Source organism: Prenolepis imparis, unplaced genomic scaffold (genome assembly GCF_030444845.1).
Source record: "Prenolepis imparis isolate NDT839.2.m4 unplaced genomic scaffold, iyPreImpa1.0 SCAF_13, whole genome shotgun sequence".
Classification (NCBI taxonomy): domain Eukaryota; kingdom Metazoa; phylum Arthropoda; class Insecta; order Hymenoptera; family Formicidae; genus Prenolepis; species Prenolepis imparis.
This window is the reverse complement of record NW_028141171.1, coordinates 6,399,584-6,418,428: the sequence shown is the minus strand read 5'-3', so window position 1 is coordinate 6,418,428 and position 18,845 is coordinate 6,399,584. Positions and strand designations below refer to the sequence as shown.

The 18,845-nt window shown below is 31.5% G+C and overlaps 1 protein-coding gene across 1 annotated transcript in view; it reads left to right on the top strand.

The window, feature by feature from the left end:
* Positions 1 to 18,845, top strand: part of LOC145944899 (uncharacterized) — a 116,988-nt gene that overhangs the window by 74,237 nt on the left and 23,906 nt on the right. The gene's annotated exons all lie outside the window — the stretch shown is intronic.

The following is an 18,845-nucleotide window of genomic DNA, read 5'->3' as shown; positions in this document are numbered from 1 at the left end:
ATAAACATAAAATAAGTATGCGTCGCACAGGGTCCGCGTCAAAGAAGTATTAATTTCTAATATTTTAAGACGAGCCAAAAATTCATCGATTATACATTTTAATATTACATTGATTACAGAATCTTTTGGTACCATGCAGACACCAGCGTACAAATTTTTTAATACGATAAACATAAAATAAGTATGCGTCGCACAGGGTCCGCGTCAAAAAAGTATCGATTTCTAATATTTTAAGACGAGCCAAAAATTCATCGATTATACATTTTAATAGTACATTGATTACAGAATCTTTTGGTACCAAACAGACACCAGCGTACAAATTTTTTAACTTGATATACATAAAATAATGTTGCGTCGCATAGGGTCAGCGGTAAAAAAGTATCGATTTCTAATATTTTAAGACGAGCCAAAAATTCATCGATTATACATTTTAATATTACATTCATTACAGAATCTTTTGGTACCATGCAGACACCAGCGTACAAATTTTTTAATACGATAAACATAAAATAAGTATGTGTCGCACAGGGTCCGCGTCAAAAAAGTATCGATTTCTAATATTATAAGACGAGCCAAAAATTCATCGATTATACATTTTAATAGTACATTGATTACAGAATCTTTTGGTACCATGCAGACACCAGCGTACAAATTTTTTAATATGATAAACATAAAATAAGTATGCGTCGCACAAGGTCCGCGTCAAAGAAGTATTAATTTCTAATATTTTAAGACGAGCCAAAAATTCATCGATTATACATTTTAATATTACATTGATTACAGAATCTTTTGGTACCATGCAGACACCAGCGTACAAATTTTTTAACTTGATATACTTAAAATAAGGTTGCGTCGCATAGGGTCAGCGGTAAAAAGTATCGATTTCCAATATTTTAAGACGAGCCAAAAATTCATCGATTATACATTTCAATAGTACATTGATTACAGAATCTTTTGGTACCAAACAGACACCAGCGTACAAATTTTTTAACTTGATATACATAAAATAATGTTGCGTCGTATAGGGTCAGCGGTAAAAAAGTATCGATTTCTAATATTTTAAGACGAGCCAAAAATTCATCGATTATACATTTTAATAGTACATTGATTACAGAATCTTTTGGTACCATGCAGACACCAGCGTACAAATTTTTTAATACGATAAACATAAAATAAGTATGTGTCGCACAGGGTCCGCGTCAAAAAAGTATCGATTTCTAATATTATAAGACGAGCCAAAAATTCATCGATTATACATTTTAATAGTACATTGATTACAGAATCTTTTGGTACCATGCAGACACCAGCGTACAAATTTTTTAATACGATAAACATAAAATAAGTATGCGTCGCACAGGGTCCGCGTCAAAGAAGTATTAATTTCTAATATTTTAAGACGAGCCAAAAATTCATCGATTATACATTTTAATAGTACATTGATTACAGAATCTTTTGGTACCAAACAGACACCAGCGTACAAATTTTTTAACTTGATATACATAAAATAATGTTGCGTCGCATAGGGTCAGCGGTAAAAAAGTATCGATTTCTAATATTTTAAGACGAGCCAAAAATTCATCGATTATACATTTTAATATTACATTCATTACAGAATCTTTTGGTACCATGCAGACACCAGCGTACAAATTTTTTAATACGATAAACATAAAATAATGATGCGTCGCACAGGGTCCGCGTCAAAAAAGTATCGATTTCTAATATTTTAAGAGGAGCCAAAAATTCATCGATTATACATTTTAATAGTACATTGATTACAGAATCTTTTGGTACCAAACAGACACCAGCGTACAAATTTTTTAACTTGATATACATAAAATAATGTTGCGTCGCATAGGGTCAGCGGTAAAAAAGTATCGATTTCTAATATTTTAAGACGAGCCAAAAATTCATCGATTATACATTTTAATATTACATTCATTACAGAATCTTTTGGTACCATGCAGACACCAGCGTACAAATTTTTTAATACGATAAACATAAAATAAGGATGCGTCGCACAGGGTCCGCGTCAAAAAAGTATTAATTTCTAATATTTTAAGACGAGCCAAAAATTCATCGATTATACATTTTAATAGTACATTGATTACAGAATCTTTTGGTACCAAACAGACACCAGCGTACAAATTTTTTAACTTGATATACATAAAATAATGTTGCGTCGCATAGGGTCAGCGGTAAAAAAGTATCGATTTCTAATATTTTAAGACGAGCCAAAAATTCATCGATTATACATTTTAATATTACATTGATTACAGAATCTTTTGGTACCATGCAGACACCAGCGTACAAATTTTTTAATACGATAAACATAAAATAAGTATGCGTCGCACAGGGTCCGCGTCAAAAAAGTATCGATTTCTAATATTTTAAGACGAGCCAAAAATTCATCGATTATACATTTTAATAGTACATTGATTACAGAATCATTTGGTACGAAACAGACACCAGCGTACAAATTATTTAACTTGATATACTTAAAATAAGGTTGCGTCGCATAGGGTCAGCGGTAAAAAGTATCGATTTCCAATATTTTAAGACGAGCCAAAAATTCATCGATTATACATTTCAATAGTACATTGATTACAGAATCTTTTGGTACCAAACAGACACCAGCGTACAAATTTTTTAACTTGATATACATAAAATAATGTTGCGTCGCATAGGGTCAGCGGTTAAAAAGTATCGATTTCTAATATTTTAAGACGAGCCAAAAATTCACCGATTATACATTTTAATAGTACATTGATTACAGAATCTTTTGGTACCATGCAGACACCAGCGTACAAATTTTTTAATACGATAAACATAAAATAAGGATGCGTCGCACAGGGTCCGCGTCAAAAAAGTATTAATTTCTAATATTTTAAGACGAGCCAAAAATTCATCGATTATACATTTTAATAGTACATTGATTACAGAATCTTTTGGTACCAAACAGACACCAGCGTACAAATTTTTTAACTTGATATACATAAAATAATGTTGCGTCGCATAGGGTCAGCGGTAAAAAAGTATCGATTTCTAATATTTTAAGACGGCCAAAAATTCATCGATTATACATTTTAATATTACATTGATTACAGAATCTTTTGGTACCATGCAGACACCAGCGTACAAATTTTTTAATACGATAAACATAAAATAAGTATGTGTCGCACAGGGTCCGCGTCAAAAAAGTATCGATTTCTAATATTATAAGACGAGCCAAAAATACATCGATTATACATTTTAATAGTACATTGATTACAGAATCTTTTGGTACCATGCAGACACCAGCGTACAAATTTTTTAATACGATAAACATAAAATAAGTATGCGTCGCACAGGGTCCGCGTCAAAGAAGTATTAATTTCTAATATTTTAAGACGAGCCAAAAATTCATCGATTATACATTTTAATATTACATTGATTACAGAATCTTTTGGTACCATGCAGACACCAGCGTACAAATTTTTTAATACGATAAACATAAAATAAGTATGCGTCGCACAGGGTCCGCGTCAAAAAAGTATCGATTTCTAATATTTTAAGACGAGCCAAAAATTCATCGATTATACATTTTAATAGTACATTGATTACAGAATCATTTGGTACGAAACAGACACCAGCGTACAAATTATTTAACTTGATATACTTAAAATAAGGTTGCGTCGCATAGGGTCAGCGGTAAAAAGTATCGATTTCCAATATTTTAAGACGAGCCAAAAATTCATCGATTATACATTTCAATAGTACATTGATTACAGAATCTTTTGGTACCAAACAGACACCAGCGTACAAATTTTTTAACTTGATATACATATAATAATGTTGCGTCGCATAGGGTCAGCGGTAAAAAAGTATCGATTTCTAATATTTTAAGACGAGCCAAAAATTCATCGATTATACATTTTAATAGTACATTGATTACAGAATCTTTTGGTACCATGCAGACACCAGCGTACAAATTTTTTAATACGATAAACATAAAATAAGTATGTGTCGCACAGGGTCCGCGTCAAAAAAGTATCGATTTCTAATATTATAAGACGAGCCAAAAATTCATCGATTATACATTTTAATAGTACATTGATTACAGAATCTTTTGGTACCATGCAGACACCAGCGTACAAATTTTTTAATACGATAAACATAAAATAAGTATGCGTCGCACAGGGTCCGCGTCAAAGAAGTATTAATTTCTAATATTTTAAGACGAGCCAAAAATTCATCGATTATACATTTTAATATTACATTGATTACAGAATCTTTTGGTACCATGCAGACACCAGCGTACAAATTTTTTAATTCGATAAACATAAAATAAGTATGCGTCGCACAGGGTCGGCGTCAAAAAAGTATCGATTTCTAATATTTTAAGACGAGCCAAAAATTCATCGATTATACATTTTAATAGTACATTGATTACAGAATCATTTGGTACGAAACAGACACCAGCGTACAAATTATTTAACTTGATATACTTAAAATAAGGTTGCGTCGCATAGGGTCAGCGGTAAAAAGTATCGATTTCCAATATTTTAAGACGAGCCAAAAATTCATCGATTATACATTTCAATAGTACATTGATTACAGAATCTTTTGGTACCAAACAGACACCAGCGTACAAATTTTTTAACTTGATATACATAAAATAATGTTGCGTCGCATAGGGTCAGCGGTAAAAAAGTATCGATTTCTAATATTTTAAGACGAGCCAAAAATTCATCGATTATACATTTTAATAGTACATTGATTACAGAATCTTTTGGTACCATGCAGACACCAGCGTACAAATTTTTTAATACGATAAACATAAAATAAGAATGCGTCGCACAGGGTCCGCGTCAAAAAAGTATCGATTTCTAATATTATAAGACGAGCCAAAAATTCATCGATTATACATTTTAATAGTACATTGATTACAGAATCTTTTGGTACCATGCAGACACCAGCGTACAAATTTTTTAATACGATAAACATAAAATAAGTATGCGTCGCACAGGGTCCGCGTCAAAGAAGTATTAATTTCTAATATTTTAAGACGAGCCAAAAATTCATCGATTATACATTTTAATAGTACATTGATTACAGAATCTTTTGGTACCAAACAGACACCAGCGTACAAATTTTTTAACTTGATATACATAAAATAATGTTGCGTCGCATAGGGTCAGCGGTAAAAAAGTATCGATTTCTAATATTTTAAGACGAGCCAAAAATTCATCGATTATACATTTTAATATTACATTCATTACAGAATCTTTTGGTACCATGCAGACACCAGCGTACAAATTTTTTAATACGATAAACATAAAATAATGATGCGTCGCACAGTGTCCGCGTCAAAAAAGTATCGATTTCTAATATTTTAAGACGAGCCAAAAATTCATCGATTATACATTTTAATAGTACATTGATTACAGAATCTTTTGGTACCAAACAGACACCAGCGTACAAATTTTTTAACTTGATATACATAAAATAATGTTGCGTCGCATAGGGTCAGCGGTAAAAAAGTATCGATTTCTAATATTTTAAGACGAGCCAAAAATTCATCGATTATACATTTTAATATTACATTGATTACAGAATCTTTTGGTACCATGCAGACACCAGCGTACAAATTTTTTAATACGATAAACATAAAATAAGTATGTGTCGCACAGGGTCCGCGTCACAAAAGTATCGATTTCTAATATTATAAGACGAGCCAAAAATTCATCGATTATACATTTTAATAGTACATTGATTACAGAATCTTTTGGTACCATGCAGACACCAACGTACAAATTTTTTAATACGATAAACATAAAATAAGTATGCGTCGCACAGGGTCCGCGTCAAAGAAGTATTAATTTCTAATATTTTAAGACGAGCCAAAAATTCATCGATTATACATTTTAATAGTACATTGATTACAGAATCTTTTGGTACCAAACAGACACCAGCGTACAAATTTTTTAACTTGATATACATAAAATAATGTTGCGTCGCATAGGGTCAGCGGTAAAAAAGTATCGATTTCTAATATTTTAAGACGAGCCAAAAATTCATCGATTATACATTTTAATATTACATTGATTACAGAATCTTTTGGTACCATGCAGACACCAGCGTACAAATTTTTTAATACGATAAACATAAAATAAGTATGCGTCGCACAGGGTCCGCGTCAAAAAAGTATCGATTTCTAATATTTTAAGACGAGCCAAAAATTCATCGATTATACATTTTAATAGTACATTGATTACAGAATCTTTTGGTACCAAACAGACACCAGCGTACAAATTTTTTAACTTGATATACATAAAATAATGTTGCGTCGCATAGGGTCAGCGATAAAAAAGTATCGATTTCTAATATTTTAAGACGAGCCAAAAATTCATCGATTATACATTTTAATAGTACATTGATTACAGAATCATTTGGTACGAAACAGACACCAGCGTACAAATTATTTAACTTGATATACTTAAAATAAGGTTGCGTCGCATAGGGTCAGCGGTAAAAAGTATCGATTTCCAATATTTTAAGACGAGCCAAAAATTCATCGATTATACATTTCAATAGTACATTGATTACAGAATCTTTTGGTACCAAACAGACACCAGCGTACAAATTTTTTAACTTGATATACATAAAATAAGTATGCGTCGCACAGGGTCCGCGTCAAAAAAGTATCGATTTCTAATATTTTAAGACGAGCCAAAAATTCATCGATTATACATTTTAATAGTACATTGATTACAGAATCATTTGGTACGAAACAGACACCAGCGTACAAATTATTTAACTTGATATACTTAAAATAAGGTTGCGTCGCATAGGGTCAGCGGTAAAAAGTATCGATTTCCAATATTTTAAGACGAGCCAAAAATTCATCGATTATACATTTCAATAGTACATTGATTACAGAATCTTTTGGTACCAAACAGACACCAGCGTACAAATTTTTTAACTTGATATACATATAATAATGTTGCGTCGCATAGGGTCAGCGGTAAAAAAGTATCGATTTCTAATATTTTAAGACGAGCCAAAAATTCATCGATTATACATTTTAATAGTACATTGATTACAGAATCTTTTGGTACCATGCAGACACCAGCGTACAAATTTTTTAATACGATAAACATAAAATAAGTATGTGTCGCACAGGGTCCGCGTCAAAAAAGTATCGATTTCTAATATTATAAGACGAGCCAAAAATTCATCGATTATACATTTTAATAGTACATTGATTACAGAATCTTTTGGTACCATGCAGACACCAGCGTACAAATTTTTTAATACGATAAACATAAAATAAGTATGCGTCGCACAGGGTCCGCGTCAAAGAAGTATTAATTTCTAATATTTTAAGACGAGCCAAAAATTCATCGATTATACATTTTAATATTACATTGATTACAGAATCTTTTGGTACCATGCAGACACCAGCGTACAAATTTTTTAATTCGATAAACATAAAATAAGTATGCGTCGCACAGGGTCCGCGTCAAAAAAGTATCGATTTCTAATATTTTAAGACGAGCCAAAAATTCATCGATTATACATTTTAATAGTACATTGATTACAGAATCATTTGGTACGAAACAGACACCAGCGTACAAATTATTTAACTTGATATACTTAAAATAAGGTTGCGTCGCATAGGGTCAGCGGTAAAAAGTATCGATTTCCAATATTTTAAGACGAGCCAAAAATTCATCGATTATACATTTCAATAGTACATTGATTACAGAATCTTTTGGTACCAAACAGACACCAGCGTACAAATTTTTTAACTTGATATACATAAAATAATGTTGCGTCGCATAGGGTCAGCGGTAAAAAAGTATCGATTTCTAATATTTTAAGACGAGCCAAAAATTCATCGATTATACATTTTAATAGTACATTGATTACAGAATCTTTTGGTACCATGCAGACACCAGCGTACAAATTTTTTAATACGATAAACATAAAATAAGAATGCGTCGCACAGGGTCCGCGTCAAAAAAGTATCGATTTCTAATATTATAAGACGAGCCAAAAATTCATCGATTATACATTTTAATAGTACATTGATTACAGAATCTTTTGGTACCATGCAGACACCAGCGTACAAATTTTTTAATACGATAAACATAAAATAAGTATGCGTCGCACAGGGTCCGCGTCAAAGAAGTATTAATTTCTAATATTTTAAGACGAGCCAAAAATTCATCGATTATACATTTTAATAGTACATTGATTACAGAATCTTTTGGTACCAAACAGACACCAGCGTACAAATTTTTTAACTTGATATACATAAAATAATGTTGCGTCGCATAGGGTCAGCGGTAAAAAAGTATCGATTTCTAATATTTTAAGACGAGCCAAAAATTCATCGATTATACATTTTAATATTACATTCATTACAGAATCTTTTGGTACCATGCAGACACCAGCGTACAAATTTTTTAATACGATAAACATAAAATAATGATGCGTCGCACAGTGTCCGCGTCAAAAAAGTATCGATTTCTAATATTTTAAGACGAGCCAAAAATTCATCGATTATACATTTTAATAGTACATTGATTACAGAATCTTTTGGTACCAAACAGACACCAGCGTACAAATTTTTTAACTTGATATACATAAAATAATGTTGCGTCGCATAGGGTCAGCGGTAAAAAAGTATCGATTTCTAATATTTTAAGACGAGCCAAAAATTCATCGATTATACATTTTAATATTACATTGATTACAGAATCTTTTGGTACCATGCAGACACCAGCGTACAAATTTTTTAATACGATAAACATAAAATAAGTATGTGTCGCACAGGGTCCGCGTCACAAAAGTATCGATTTCTAATATTATAAGACGAGCCAAAAATTCATCGATTATACATTTTAATAGTACATTGATTACAGAATCTTTTGGTACCATGCAGACACCAACGTACAAATTTTTTAATACGATAAACATAAAATAAGTATGCGTCGCACAGGGTCCGCGTCAAAGAAGTATTAATTTCTAATATTTTAAGACGAGCCAAAAATTCATCGATTATACATTTTAATAGTACATTGATTACAGAATCTTTTGGTACCAAACAGACACCAGCGTACAAATTTTTTAACTTGATATACATAAAATAATGTTGCGTCGCATAGGGTCAGCGGTAAAAAAGTATCGATTTCTAATATTTTAAGACGAGCCAAAAATTCATCGATTATACATTTTAATATTACATTGATTACAGAATCTTTTGGTACCATGCAGACACCAGCGTACAAATTTTTTAATACGATAAACATAAAATAAGTATGCGTCGCACAGGGTCCGCGTCAAAAAAGTATCGATTTCTAATATTTTAAGACGAGCCAAAAATTCATCGATTATACATTTTAATAGTACATTGATTACAGAATCTTTTGGTACCAAACAGACACCAGCGTACAAATTTTTTAACTTGATATACATAAAATAATGTTGCGTCGCATAGGGTCAGCGATAAAAAAGTATCGATTTCTAATATTTTAAGACGAGCCAAAAATTCATCGATTATACATTTTAATAGTACATTGATTACAGAATCATTTGGTACGAAACAGACACCAGCGTACAAATTATTTAACTTGATATACTTAAAATAAGGTTGCGTCGCATAGGGTCAGCGGTAAAAAGTATCGATTTCCAATATTTTAAGACGAGCCAAAAATTCATCGATTATACATTTCAATAGTACATTGATTACAGAATCTTTTGGTACCAAACAGACACCAGCGTACAAATTTTTTAACTTGATATACATAAAATAATGTTGCGTCGCATAGGGTCAGCGGTAAAAAAGTATCGATTTCTAATATTTTAAGACGAGCCAAAAATTCATCGATTATACATTTTAATAGTACATTGATTACAGAATCATTTGGTACGAAACAGACACCAGCGTACAAATTATTTAACTTGATATACTTAAAATAAGGTTGCGTCGCATAGGGTCAGCGGTAAAAAGTATCGATTTCCAATATTTTAAGACGAGCCAAAAATTCATCGATTATACATTTCAATAGTACATTGATTACAGAATCTTTTGGTACCAAACAGACACCAGCGTACAAATTTTTTAACTTGATATACATAAAATAATGTTGCGTCGCATAGGGTCAGCGGTAAAAAAGTATCGATTTCTAATATTTTAAGACGAGCCAAAAATTCATCGATTATACATTTTAATATTACATTCATTACAGAATCTTTTGGTACCATGCAGACACCAGCGTACAAATTTTTTAATACGATAAACATAAAATAATGATGCGTCGCACAGGGTCCGCGTCAAAAAAGTATCGATTTCTAATATTTTAAGACGAGCCAAAAATTCATCGATTATACATTTTAATAGTACATTGATTACAGAATCTTTTGGTACCAAACAGACACCAGCGTACAAATTTTTTAACTTGATATACATAAAATAATGTTGCGTCGCATAGGGTCAGCGGTAAAAAAGTATCGATTTCTAATATTTTAAGACGAGCCAAAAATTCATCGATTATACATTTTAATATTACATTGATTACAGAATCTTTTGGTACCATGCAGACACCAGCGTACAAATTTTTTAATACGATAAACATAAAATAAGTATGCGTCGCACAGGGTCAAAGAAGTATTAATTTCTAATATTTTAAGACGAGCCAAAAATTCATCGATTATACATTTTAATATTACATTGATTACAGAATCTTTTGGTACCATGCAGACACCAGCGTACAAATTTTTTAATACGATAAACATAAAATAAGTATGCGTCGCACAGGGTCCGCGTCAAAAAAGTATCGATTTCTAATATTTTAAGACGAGCCAAAAATTCATCGATTATACATTTTAATAGTACATTGATTACAGAATCTTTTGGTACCAAACAGACACCAGCGTACAAATTTTTTAACTTGATATACATAAAATAATGTTGCGTCGCATAGGGTCAGCGGTAAAAAAGTATCGATTTCTAATATTTTAAGACGAGCCAAAAATTCATCGATTATACATTTTAATATTACATTCATTACAGAATCTTTTGGTACCATGCAGACACCAGCGTACAAATTTTTTAATACGATAAACATAAAATAAGTATGTGTCGCACAGGGTCCGCGTCAAAAAAGTATCGATTTCTAATATTATAAGACGAGCCAAAAATTCATCGATTATACATTTTAATAGTACATTGATTACAGAATCTTTTGGTACCATGCAGACACCAGCGTACAAATTTTTTAATATGATAAACATAAAATAAGTATGCGTCGCACAAGGTCCGCGTCAAAGAAGTATTAATTTCTAATATTTTAAGACGAGCCAAAAATTCATCGATTATACATTTTAATATTACATTGATTACAGAATCTTTTGGTACCATGCAGACACCAGCGTACAAATTTTTTAACTGGATATACTTAAAATAAGGTTGCGTCGCATAGGGTCAGCGGTAAAAAGTATCGATTTCCAATATTTTAAGACGAGCCAAAAATTCATCGATTATACATTTCAATAGTACATTGATTACAGAATCTTTTGGTACCAAACAGACACCAGCGTACAAATTTTTTAACTTGATATACATAAAATAATGTTGCGTCGCATAGGGTCAGCGGTAAAAAAGTATCGATTTCTAATATTTTAAGACGAGCCAAAAATTCATCGATTATACATTTTAATAGTACATTGATTACAGAATCTTTTGGTACCATGCAGACACCAGCGTACAAATTTTTTAATACGATAAACATAAAATAAGTATGTGTCGCACAGGGTCCGCGTCAAAAAAGTATCGATTTCTAATATTATAAGACGAGCCAAAAATTCATCGATTATACATTTTAATAGTACATTGATTACAGAATCTTTTGGTACCATGCAGACACCAGCGTACAAATTTTTTAATACGATAAACATAAAATAAGTATGCGTCGCACAGGGTCCGCGTCAAAGAAGTATTAATTTCTAATATTTTAAGACGAGCCAAAAATTCATCGATTATACATTTTAATAGTACATTGATTACAGAATCTTTTGGTACCAAACAGACACCAGCGTACAAATTTTTTAACTTGATATACATAAAATAATGTTGCGTCGCATAGGGTCAGCGGTAAAAAAGTATCGATTTCTAATATTTTAAGACGAGCCAAAAATTCATCGATTATACATTTTAATATTACATTCATTACAGAATCTTTTGGTACCATGCAGACACCAGCGTACAAATTTTTTAATACGATAAACATAAAATAATGATGCGTCGCACAGGGTCCGCGTCAAAAAAGTATCGATTTCTAATATTTTAAGACGAGCCAAAAATTCATCGATTATACATTTTAATAGTACATTGATTACAGAATCTTTTGGTACCAAACAGACACCAGCGTACAAATTTTTTAACTTGATATACATAAAATAATGTTGCGTCGCATAGGGTCAGCGGTAAAAAAGTATCGATTTCTAATATTTTAAGACGAGCCAAAAATTCATCGATTATACATTTTAATATTACATTGATTACAGAATCTTTTGGTACCATGCAGACACCAGCGTACAAATTTTTTAATACGATAAACATAAAATAAGTATGTGTCGCACAGGGTCCGCGTCAAAAAAGTATCGATTTCTAATATTATAAGACGAGCCAAAAATTCATCGATTATACATTTTAATAGTACATTGATTACAGAATCTTTTGGTACCATGCAGACACCAGCGTACAAATTTTTTAACTTGATATACTTAAAATAAGGTTGCGTCGCATAGGGTCAGCGGTAAAAAGTATCGATTTCCAATATTTTAAGACGAGCCAAAAATTCATCGATTATACATTTCAATAGTACATTGATTACAGAATCTTTTGGTACCAAACAGACACCAGCGTACAAATTTTTTAACTTGATATACATAAAATAATGTTGCGTCGCATAGGGTCAGCGGTAAAAAAGTATCGATTTCTAATATTTTAAGACGAGCCAAAAATTCATCGATTATACATTTTAATATTACATTGATTACAGAATCTTTTGGTACCATGCAGACACCAGCGTACAAATTTTTTAATACGATAAACATAAAATAAGTATGCGTCGCACAGGGTCCGCGTCAAAAAAGTATCGATTTCTAATATTTTAAGACGAGCCAAAAATTCATCGATTATACATTTTAATAGTACATTGATTACAGAATCTTTTGGTACCAAACAGACACCAGCGTACAAATTTTTTAACTTGATATACATAAAATAATGTTGCGTCGCATAGGGTCAGCGATAAAAAAGTATCGATTTCTAATATTTTAAGACGAGCCAAAAATTCATCGATTATACATTTTAATAGTACATTGATTACAGAATCATTTGGTACGAAACAGACACCAGCGTACAAATTATTTAACTTGATATACTTAAAATAAGGTTGCGTCGCATAGGGTCAGCGGTAAAAAGTATCGATTTCCAATATTTTAAGACGAGCCAAAAATTCATCGATTATACATTTCAATAGTACATTGATTACAGAATCTTTTGGTACCAAACAGACACCAGCGTACAAATTTTTTAACTTGATATACATAAAATAATGTTGCGTCGCATAGGGTCAGCGGTAAAAAAGTATCGATTTCTAATATTTTAAGACGAGCCAAAAATTCATCGATTATACATTTTAATAGTACATTGATTACAGAATCATTTGGTACGAAACAGACACCAGCGTACAAATTATTTAACTTGATATACTTAAAATAAGGTTGCGTCGCATAGGGTCAGCGGTAAAAAGTATCGATTTCCAATATTTTAAGACGAGCCAAAAATTCATCGATTATACATTTCAATAGTACATTGATTACAGAATCTTTTGGTACCAAACAGACACCAGCGTACAAATTTTTTAACTTGATATACATAAAATAATGTTGCGTCGCATAGGGTCAGCGGTAAAAAAGTATCGATTTCTAATATTTTAAGACGAGCCAAAAATTCATCGATTATACATTTTAATAGTACATTGATTACAGAATCTTTTGGTACCATGCAGACACCAGCGTACAAATTTTTTAATACGATAAACATAAAATAAGTATGTGTCGCACAGGGTCCGCGTCAAAAAAGTATCGATTTCTAATATTATAAGACGAGCCAAAAATTCATCGATTATACATTTTAATAGTACATTGATTACAGAATCTTTTGGTACCATGCAGACACCAGCGTACAAATTTTTTAATACGATAAACATAAAATAAGTATGCGTCGCACAGGGTCCGCGTCAAAGAAGTATTAATTTCTAATATTTTAAGACGAGCCAAAAATTCATCGATTATACATTTTAATAGTACATTGATTACAGAATCTTTTGGTACCAAACAGACACCAGCGTACAAATTTTTTAACTTGATATACATAAAATAATGTTGCGTCGCATAGGGTCAGCGGTAAAAAAGTATCGATTTCTAATATTTTAAGACGAGCCAAAAATTCATCGATTATACATTTTAATATTACATTCATTACAGAATCTTTTGGTACCATGCAGACACCAGCGTACAAATTTTTTAATACGATAAACATAAAATAATGATGCGTCGCACAGGGTCCGCGTCAAAAAAGTATCGATTTCTAATATTTTAAGACGAGCCAAAAATTCATCGATTATACATTTTAATAGTACATTGATTACAGAATCTTTTGGTACCAAACAGACACCAGCGTACAAATTTTTTAACTTGATATACATAAAATAATGTTGCGTCGCATAGGGTCAGCGGTAAAAAAGTATCGATTTCTAATATTTTAAGACGAGCCAAAAATTCATCGATTATACATTTTAATATTACATTGATTACAGAATCTTTTGGTACCATGCAGACACCAGCGTACAAATTTTTTAATACGATAAACATAAAATAAGTATGTGTCGCACAGGGTCCGCGTCAAAAAAGTATCGATTTCTAATATTATAAGACGAGCCAAAAATTCATCGATTATACATTTTAATAGTACATTGATTACAGAATCTTTTGGTACCATGCAGACACCAGCGTACAAATTTTTTAACTTGATATACTTAAAATAAGGTTGCGTCGCATAGGGTCAGCGGTAAAAAGTATCGATTTCCAATATTTTAAGACGAGCCAAAAATTCATCGATTATACATTTCAATAGTACATTGATTACAGAATCTTTTGGTACCAAACAGACACCAGCGTACAAATTTTTTAACTTGATATACATAAAATAATGTTGCGTCGCATAGGGTCAGCGGTAAAAAAGTATCGATTTCTAATATTTTAAGACGAGCCAAAAATTCATCGATTATACATTTTAATATTACATTGATTACAGAATCTTTTGGTACCATGCAGACACCAGCGTACAAATTTTTTAATACGATAAACATAAAATAAGTATGCGTCGCACAGGGTCCGCGTCAAAAAAGTATCGATTTCTAATATTTTAAGACGAGCCAAAAATTCATCGATTATACATTTTAATAGTACATTGATTACAGAATCTTTTGGTACCAAACAGACACCAGCGTACAAATTTTTTAACTTGATATACATAAAATAATGTTGCGTCGCATAGGGTCAGCGATAAAAAAGTATCGATTTCTAATATTTTAAGACGAGCCAAAAATTCATCGATTATACATTTTAATAGTACATTGATTACAGAATCATTTGGTACGAAACAGACACCAGCGTACAAATTATTTAACTTGATATACTTAAAATAAGGTTGCGTCGCATAGGGTCAGCGGTAAAAAGTATCGATTTCCAATATTTTAAGACGAGCCAAAAATTCATCGATTATACATTTCAATAGTACATTGATTACAGAATCTTTTGGTACCAAACAGACACCAGCGTACAAATTTTTTAACTTGATATACATAAAATAATGTTGCGTCGCATAGGGTCAGCGGTAAAAAAGTATCGATTTCTAATATTTTAAGACGAGCCAAAAATTCATCGATTATACATTTTAATAGTACATTGATTACAGAATCATTTGGTACGAAACAGACACCAGCGTACAAATTATTTAACTTGATATACTTAAAATAAGGTTGCGTCGCATAGGGTCAGCGGTAAAAAGTATCGATTTCCAATATTTTAAGACGAGCCAAAAATTCATCGATTATACATTTCAATAGTACATTGATTACAGAATCTTTTGGTACCAAACAGACACCAGCGTACAAATTTTTTAACTTGATATACATAAAATAATGTTGCGTCGCATAGGGTCAGCGGTAAAAAAGTATCGATTTCTAATATTTTAAGACGAGCCAAAAATTCATCGATTATACATTTTAATATTACATTCATTACAGAATCTTTTGGTACCATGCAGACACCAGCGTACAAATTTTTTAATACGATAAACATAAAATAATGATGCGTCGCACAGGGTCCGCGTCAAAAAAGTATCGATTTCTAATATTTTAAGACGAGCCAAAAATTCATCGATTATACATTTTAATAGTACATTGATTACAGAATCTTTTGGTACCAAACAGACACCAGCGTACAAATTTTTTAACTTGATATACATAAAATAATGTTGTGTCGCATAGGGTCAGCGGTAAAAAAGTATCGATTTCTAATATTTTAAGACGAGCCAAAAATTCATCGATTATACATTTTAATATTACATTGATTACAGAATCTTTTGGTACCATGCAGACACCAGCGTACAAATTTTTTAATACGATAAACATAAAATAAGTATGCGTCGCACAGGGTCAAAGAAGTATTAATTTCTAATATTTTAAGACGAGCCAAAAATTCATCGATTATACATTTTAATATTACATTGATTACAGAATCTTTTGGTACCATGCAGACACCAGCGTACAAATTTTTTAATACGATAAACATAAAATAAGTATGCGTCGCACAGGGTCCGCGTCAAAAAAGTATCGATTTCTAATATTTTAAGACGAGCCAAAAATTCATCGATTATACATTTTAATAGTACATTGATTACAGAATCTTTTGGTACCAAACAGACACCAGCGTACAAATTTTTTAACTTGATATACATAAAATAATGTTGCGTCGCATAGGGTCAGCGGTAAAAAAGTATCGATTTCTAATATTTTAAGACGAGCCAAAAATTCATCGATTATACATTTTAATATTACATTCATTACAGAATCTTTTGGTACCATGCAGACACCAGCGTACAAATTTTTTAATACGATAAACATAAAATAAGTATGTGTCGCACAGGGTCCGCGTCAAAAAAGTATCGATTTCTAATATTATAAGACGAGCCAAAAATTCATCGATTATACATTTTAATAGTACATTGATTACAGAATCTTTTGGTACCATGCAGACACCAGCGTACAAATTTTTTAATATGATAAACATAAAATAAGTATGCGTCGCACAAGGTCCGCGTCAAAGAAGTATTAATTTCTAATATTTTAAGACGAGCCAAAAATTCATCGATTATACATTTTAATATTACATTGATTACAGAATCTTTTGGTACCATGCAGACACCAGCGTACAAATTTTTTAACTTGATATACTTAAAATAAGGTTGCGTCGCATAGGGTCAGCGGTAAAAAGTATCGATTTCCAATATTTTAAGACGAGCCAAAAATTCATCGATTATACATTTCAATAGTACATTGATTACAGAATCTTTTGGTACCAAACAGACACCAGCGTACAAATTTTTTAACTTGATATACATAAAATAATGTTGCGTCGCATAGGGTCAGCGGTAAAAAAGTATTGATTTCTAATATTTTAAGACGAGCCAAAAATTCATCGATTATACATTTTAATAGTACATTGATTACAGAATCTTTTGGTACCATGCAGACACCAGCGTACAAATTTTTTAATACGATAAACATAAAATAAGTATGTGTCGCACAGGGTCCGCGTCAAAAAAGTATCGATTTCTAATATTATAAGACGAGCCAAAAATTCATCGATTATACATTTTAATAGTACATTGATTACAGAATCTTTTGGTACCATGCAGACACCAGCGTACAAATTTTTTAATACGATAAACATAAAATAAGTATGCGTCGCACAGGGTCCGCGTCAAAGAAGTATTAATTTCTAATATTTTAAGACGAGCCAAAAATTCATCGATTATACATTTTAATAGTACATTGATTACAGAATCTTTTGGTACCAAACAGACACCAGCGTACAAATTTTTTAACTTGATATACATAAAATAATGTTGCGTCGCATAGGGTCAGCGGTAAAAAAGTATCGATTTCTAATATTTTAAGACGAGCCAAAAATTCATCGATTATACATTTTAATATTACATTCATTACAGAATCTTTTGGTACCATGCAGACACCAGCGTACAAATTTTTTAATACGATAAACATAAAATAATGATGCGTCGCACAGGGTCCGCGTCAAAAAAGTATCGATTTCTAATATTTTAAGACGAGCCAAAAATTCATCGATTATACATTTTAATAGTACATTGATTACAGAATCTTTTGGTACCAATCAGACACCAGCGTACAAATTTTTTAACTTGATATACATAAAATAATGTTGCGTCGCATAGGGTCAGCGGTAAAAAAGTATCGATTTCTAATATTTTAAGACGAGCCAAAAATTCATCGATTATACATTTTAATATTACATTCATTACAGAATCTTTTGGTACCATGCAGACACCAGCGTACAAATTTTTTAATACGATAAACATAAAATAATGATGCGTCGCACAGGGTCCGCGTCAAAAAAGTATCGATTTCTAATATTTTAAGACGAGCCAAAAATTCATCGATTATACATTTTAATAGTACATTGATTAC